We start from the raw sequence: 7,500 nt of genomic DNA, 5'->3' as shown, positions 1-7,500 counted from the left end.
GGAAAGGAGGAAGAAGATAATGAAGAAAGAAAGAAGTAAGAAGAAGATGGAAAAGGAAGGAAAAAGAGGAAGGTAAGGGAGGGAGAAAGGAGGAAGATGATGATGAAAAGGAAGGGAAGATGGAGGAAAATAAGAAGGGGAAAGGAAGGGAAGGAAGAAGGAGGAAGAGGAGGAAGGAAAAGAGAGGAAGAGGAGGAAGGAAAAGAGAGGAAGAGGAGGAAGGAAAAGAGAGAAAGAAGAGGAAGGAAAAGAAAGGGAAAGAGGAGGAAGAAGAGAATGGAGAGGAAGGGGAGAAGGAGAAGGAGGAAGAGGAAGGAAAGAAGTATAAAGAATGGAAAATGAAGGGAAGGAAGACAAAGGAGAAATATGAGGGAGGAAAAGGAATAGAAGAAGCAGGACCATTGGATGTTGTAAAGGTTATGGGAAGTCTGTGCGAGAGGCGCGTAACGGGACGGTGTTGGAAAGCGAAGTTTTTTTTTTTTTTTTTTTTTTAAATTTTTTACGTCGCGGCCTATAGCGCCGGTAGGCTTTTTCCCGGTGGGGCCTGATGATCGGCCCAAGGCTTCTTCCCGGTGGGGCCTGATAGTCGGCCCAGCCCGTTCTGGTGCAGGCGAGTTTTTACAGTGGCGCCATCTTGCATTGGCTCATGCTGCCCTCCCGGAGCTAATCTTTAATCCTAGAATCTAGAGTCCTGGTTGATAGGTGGTCTTCTGGACAGCATGTGGGTAGTTTTAAGCCACTCGGCGGCGGCTGAAAAATCCCAGCTTGGTGGCACCGGGCGGGGATTGAACTCGCGTCCTCCTGAACGCGGTGGTGTTACATGTGACGAAAGACAGATAGATAGATAGTTAGCAAGACCGATAATGTGTGAGTGTGTGTGTGTGTGTGTGTGTGTGTGTGTGTGTGTGTGTGAGAGAGAGAGAGAGAGGCTGAGAGTGTGAGATTGGGAGAGAAAGAAATAATAAAAGACGGATAGATAGATAGTTAGGTAGATCGATAGAGAGTGTATGTGTGTATGTGTGTGTATGTATGTGTGAGAGAGAATAAGATAGAGAATGAGAAAATGAATGTGTGAGTGAGAGAGAGAAAAAGAACGAAAGAAAAGACATAAAGAGAAAGACAAAAGGTGTGTCAGTGTTGCAATCAGACAAAGTACAAATTGAAGAAAGAAGTGAGAAAGACAACACCGAGGAAATGAAAGAAATGAAGGAGATGAGGACAAAGAGCGGAGATGACAGGAGAATGACACAAAGGAAGAGAAAGAGAGAAAGAGTCAACCATCCTAATACCGTCGCATGCAAATCAATCTCTCTCTCTCTCTCTCTCTCTCTCTCTCTCTCTCTCTCTCTCTCTCTCTCTCTCTCTCTCGAGTAGGCAATTGCGCGATGCACCCTCCTCTAAGCCAATGTCAATAGAAGGATTAGGAGGAGGAGGAAAAAGAAGAGCAAGAAACATATAAATATTGAAACATGTAAAGGCAGGCAAAGAAAAGTCTGTTGGATTTAATCATTTCGTCGGACACTTCAGCGCCTCCAGAGCAGATCAAGGCACTAGGACACACGTTGAAGTTGCTCCTGGTGCAACAAGATTCGGTGCAATTGTTAAAGGATTTCATCGTTTTCACATTAACAACCTCTGCAGGAAGGTTGTTCCACTGGGATGGATCGCCATGAGAAGAATCCCCTGACAATGTCTGCACTTCAACGCCTCGCTGAAATTTTTATATCGTTATTTCCAAGTCTTTCGTTGGTTTGGATGTTCACCCAGAGATGACCTCCCTTTTGGCCGCTTTCTTTTATCTCTTTTAACCCGTGGGCTTCGGCTATGGGAAAGCCGAGAAGTGGCCGAGAAACGTCAACATTACACTGCATTTTGAGACTAAGAAAAGAGCATGGAACGTATATCAGAGTAGTCCTCGCATTACCATAAAGCCGTTAAAATTATTTACTTCTACTCAAACTCCATTATTTGTATGTGATGTTCGTCTCGTGACGCGTGGCACCTAGCGGAGAGGCACTTGTTTTTAGAGAATTTGACAATTTATTACTGTAGGGATAGCTAATTCAGTCTGCCATGATCTCACAGCACCACCTATGACAAATAAGCCCACCTCAAGATCACTCACGTACCACAATGACCCAGGACAAGCATGGTGTGTTGCTCTATGCCGCCACCGCCTACAAATAGCTCGAATTAGGGGTTTTGAGCCGAGCCCCAAACGGGGTCCGCCGTTTCAGCGGACCGACTCGCGGGAGCCCCAAAATGAGTCCGCCAAAGCTGCCGGGTTAAAGAAGAAAAAAAAGAGAAAAAAAAAGAAGAGGATGAAGAGATAAAGATGGTGAAGAAAGAGGTAGAGGGGTAAGAAATTGTCAGTATTGTAATGCTCGTTAAGAAAATTATACTCAGTTACACATCATTCATTACAACTACTACACTTAGAATCTCGAACCAGTTTAAAAAATTGGCTCATTCATCAACTCCGAACAAGCGTAATCCCACCGCTGCCACCAGTGTAACCCTCGCTGGACTTGGTGATGAATTATAAGGAAGGGCGGAGGAAGGTAAAGACGAGGAGGAGGAGGAGGAGGAGGAGGAGGAGGAGGAGGAGGGAGGAGGAGGAGGAGGAGGAGGAGGAGGAGGACTGAGAAGAGGGGTGTAAGAGCTTTTAAATTCTCCATCGTACAAGGGGCTTAAGATTACCCTCTTCGTCCTCCCCTGACTGTTGTGCGGGGCGACGGAAAGGTTATGGGGGAGAATGAGGGGGAGAATGAGGAGGAGGAGGAGGAGGAGGAGGAGGAGGAGGAGGAGGAGGAGGAGGAGGGGGAGGAGGAGGAGGAGGAGGAACAGAAAAACACACAGGAAGAACAAACAACAGCAGACCTGCTGGTTCTCGCGAGGCTGTTTGTGACAAGCTACACTAACTATCTAATCAAAGGTGGAAGATGAAGGACAGCAAAGGCGAAGGCTCCTACCCCCTCACACACCCCCATCCTTCCAGCCAAAGCTGGCAGGAAAGGAAAAAGAACTATGCAGCATTTAAAACTGCGTGGAAATTACGTAGGAAAGAGGAAAGAACTACCATTACTGCTACCACTAACCGGGCGATAAAAACGGACAAGGACATAAGTATTCGAAAGATCTAAACGTTATTACGACAATGAGTGATATCTTAGTTGCTGTTTGGATTCAAAACACTTGTCCAATCTATTCTTGAAGGCCGTAACTGTTGTACTATCAACGACATCACAGGGTAGAGAGTTCCAAACATTAACAACTTGATTGAAGAAGTGTTTAGGTTCGTGCGACGAGAATCTTTTACCACTTATCTTCAAATTGTGATTTCTTCTTGTTCTATTTGATCGATTAATTGTAAAGTAATCTTCCGCATTAATATCACTGAATCCTTTAAACATTTTAAACAAAAAAGTGTAGGATAAGAGGGAACTTAATTGAAGTGTTCAAAATCCTTAATGGATTCGACAACATTAACCCAAATAGTCTATTTCAGAGAGACACCAACACAAGAACACGAAGCAACGGTATGAAGTTAAGGGGAAATCGATGTAAAACATTGGTGCGCAGAAGTTTTTTCAATAACAGAGTCGTCGATCACTGAAATAGACTCCCACCGTCAGTAGCTAGTGCACAGAGTATCAATAGCTTCAAGTCTTCTTTGGATAAGTACTTCAGGGATATAAGATTATTCTGACCCTTTTCGCATGTTTTCAGACAGATTGCAGCAAGACCTCAACCTATATTCATATAATTCTCCCCCACAACCTAGATTACAAGTAGGGAAAGTCAACAATAGAGTAAAGCAACAGTTAATGTCCGCATGACAGGTGGAGTGAGGTGTGGGTGCAGTATGGTGACAGGTTACTGGTGCGTGCCTATTACCGCCGGTAACACGAGGATCAAGCCTCCCCCTGTGCCCCTGAAACTACACCTCACCCATCGTGGGTATTAGGGGGGATTCTGGGGCTACCCTGTGTAGGCCACTCGGCCTCTTCCAGTCTCCCTGTGTTTCTATGTTCTTATGTTCTTATGTAATGATGCCATTTCCCCCCACAGCTTAGGTTACCAGTAGTGTAAGTTAAGGGTAGTAATTTCCACTTATTTATCTCTTTACTGTAAAATTTCCATGTCCTTTTCTTCCTTAAAGGTACATGGTGTTCTCTTCTAACTATTTCCTGCCGGCACGTTGCCGGAGGGAGAGGTGGGTGGGGAGGAGCCTCATCTTTTCTGTCCTGTCCTACCACACGTAGATTACTAGTAGTAGCGGTAGTAAACAGACACCCTCGCCGTAGACCGATAGGTCTTCTGGTGTCTGTTCTTCCTATGTATGTATTCCTTTGTATGTATTCCTCCTCCTCCTCCTCCTCCTCTTCTTCCTCATTTTCCTCCTCGCCTATCCTATCCAATCTTATCCTGTCCGAACCTTACCCTAACTAGCCTTACTTACCTAAACCTATTTCTTTATGTTATATCATAGTACACTCTCTCTCTCTCTCTCTCTCTCTCTCTCTCTCTCTCTCTCTCTCTCTCTCTCTCTCTCTCTCTCTCTCTCTCTCTCTCTCTCTCTCTCTCTCTCTCTCTCTCTCACTTCATTCATATTCCACAGAACACTCATTCTTCTTCTCTGCACTAAAACCAGTCTCCCCAAACACTCTCGGAAGCGAGTGTTTTGCTTTGCCTTCAGTGTTTTCGGCACACGGTCCACAACGAAAGCCTGACCAGATTCATCCACTTTGCAACCAGGTCTTTTCCTTCGTCCTTTTCTTCTTCCTCCTCCTCCTCCTCCTCCTCCTCCTTTTCGAATTTTCGTGTCATCATCAGCAGCGACCTCAGACCTATAGATCACTGTCAGTCCGTCTGTAAAAAGGTTAATACCATGTTCAGCTTCATCGCGAGGAACTTTGAATTTATGACGCCGGGATCCATGTAACCTTTGTTCAAGTCGTTGGTAAGACTTCAACTGGAATACGCAGGTCAACGAATTGCTAAAGGCAGTACACTCGGCATGAATGAGGAAGAAAAGGAGGGAAATGGAGGGAAAAAGGAGGAAGAGGATGGAAAGGAAGGTAAAAAGCAGGACCATTGGTTATTGCAAAGGTAAGTCTGTGTGAGAGGTAGATTGATTGAGGGTACAACCGTATATAGAACGACTCAAGCGGCTCAATCGCTGTGCTGGACAAGATACGATTAAGAGGAATGTTGATACAGGTTCTCAAGTGATCAAATACATGTAATAACGCCCATCATTATAAGGTATTTGAAACCACACTGATCCAAGAACTAAACATAACTGTCTGTAACTTGAGGAGAGAGAGAGAGAGAGAGAGAGAGAGAGAGAGAGAGAGAGAGAGAGAGAGAGAGAGAGAGAGAGAGAGAGAGAGAGAGAGAGAGAGAGAGAGAGAGAGAGAGAGAGAGAGCAGCACAGATATCAAAGGGAATTTTGTTTCTTAGTTCCATTAATCCGCCACTGGAACAAACATCCTTCATAGCGAGTTAGTGCCAAAACGATCGCCACCTTTGGATAGTCCACGTAGTGAGTTTGTGTGAGAACGATCAACCCCTTTAGAAAGCGTACAGAGTGAGTTAATGCAAATACGATCCACTTCTTTACCAATCGAACTCACAGTAACAAAAGTAACCTGAACTATTTTTTTACAGCGAAGGCAACAGTTCAAGGGGGGAAAATGAAGACAAAAATAGCTTGCTAATCACTGCTCCCATAAAAAAAAGTGTAGAGGATTTGCCAAAAGAGGCTAATTTCGAGAGGAGAGGTGTCTTGATACTCCCCTCGTGAAGGTCTGTTGAGTACGTCAAACGAGTGCTATGGTTTGTTCTGCGGGTCATAAAAACGGCCCACCGACAGACCAGATAAGAGAATCCCTTTACACACCAACAGGATTGCTGGTTCTTAATCTTTTATATGCTCGCAATTTTAATACACAGTTTCCTCCTCAACCCCTTTATGTGTCAACAGGATCACAGGCGCTTGCTCTTTCATATTCCAATGCTTCTATGTAGCTTTGTTCTCATTAACAATATCTTCATCACTTTTATCCATTTCACAACAGTTTCCCCTTCCTTTTCCTCCTCTTCCTCCTCCTCCTCCGCCTCCTCCGTCACACCGTCCACCCGTCGCTCCCTCCGTCCTCGGTCACGGCCTGGATTTCATTCCCTTAAGAGCTCTCGCCAGTCACTTTCGTTCACCAGCTGGCTTCACCTGACCCGCCTTGCCGCCCTCTGGCACCCTCCCTACACAGACCATTGGTGGAAAAGCCGGGTGATTGCTCTCTCTCTCTCTCTCTCTCTCTCTCTCTCTCTCTCTCTCTCTCTCTCTCTCTCTCTCTCTCTCTCTCTCTCTCTCTCTCTCTCTCTCTCTCTCTCTCTCTCTCTCTCTCTCTCTCTTTTCCTTGTGTGTGTGTGTGTGTGTGTGTGTGTGTGTGTGCGTGCACCGTCGGGCAATAAAGATGATCTCTTTCAGCCCTTAATTAAGCCGTTGTCTCTTGAGAAACGTCGCCTCCGAGGAAAATTGATCGAATTCTTTGAAATACCCAATGGATTTACGAATGTGGACAAATTCAAATTGTTTTTGATCGACGACATGTTCCGAACGAGAGATATTGGCACAATACTTAAGTGTAAACAAATTCTGACTGGGACAATTTTTTCTTCACCAATCCTGTAGCGCGAGAATGGAATAAACTCTCACCTTCAGTGGTCCAGTGCAGGACAATTAATTCAGTTAAAACCAGCTCGACAGCCACTTCCTTCAACTTGATATTCACTAAAAGTAGAAATGCAAAGTCTTAGTGACATTAACTTTAATAGGATTTCACTTAGGTTTAAGGACAGACAACCTACACTCGGTACACCCAAGTCTGAAGTGACCATTATCGTGCGCTGGCAACCTGCTGTCACACGGCGTGTCCGATTTCGTGGATGCAGGCGCCAATGACAAATATGGTATTATAGTCGATCTTGAATTATAAAATTGTTAGTAAGGTCTCGAGTAGCTGTTTTATTATTATAAAGCCTGCTAATTTTCTCGGAGGTGGACAGCTTCAAGGCTGTTTAATAATAATACTCAGCGGTCTTGTAAATTAGCAAAACAGCCATGTGCGACATTAATAATAATTTTTAACTCATAGTCGATTATAATTGACGGTATTTGCTATTGCTGCCTGCATGTTATTAACACTGACGATTGTTTACTGTGCGTGCCTAGGCTAGCACACAGTGTCCACGAATCGGACACGCCGTGTGGCAGCAGGTTGCCACGCACGATAATGCTCGCTTCAGACTTGGGTGAACAGACTATAGTCTGGACCACAGGCTCTGTGTGGTCTGAATATCTATGTAAATCAATATATGTAAATCTCTCTCTCACCTATTATATACTACTACTACCACCACCACCACCAATAATAATATAATAATGATGACAGTAATAATAATAATAATAACAATAATGATAATAATAATAATAGT

The sequence above is a fragment of the Eriocheir sinensis genome, chromosome 19 (assembly GCF_024679095.1).
Source record: "Eriocheir sinensis breed Jianghai 21 chromosome 19, ASM2467909v1, whole genome shotgun sequence".
NCBI classification, from domain to species: Eukaryota; Metazoa; Arthropoda; class Malacostraca; order Decapoda; family Varunidae; genus Eriocheir; species Eriocheir sinensis.
Note: the sequence above shows the minus strand (reverse complement) of the source record.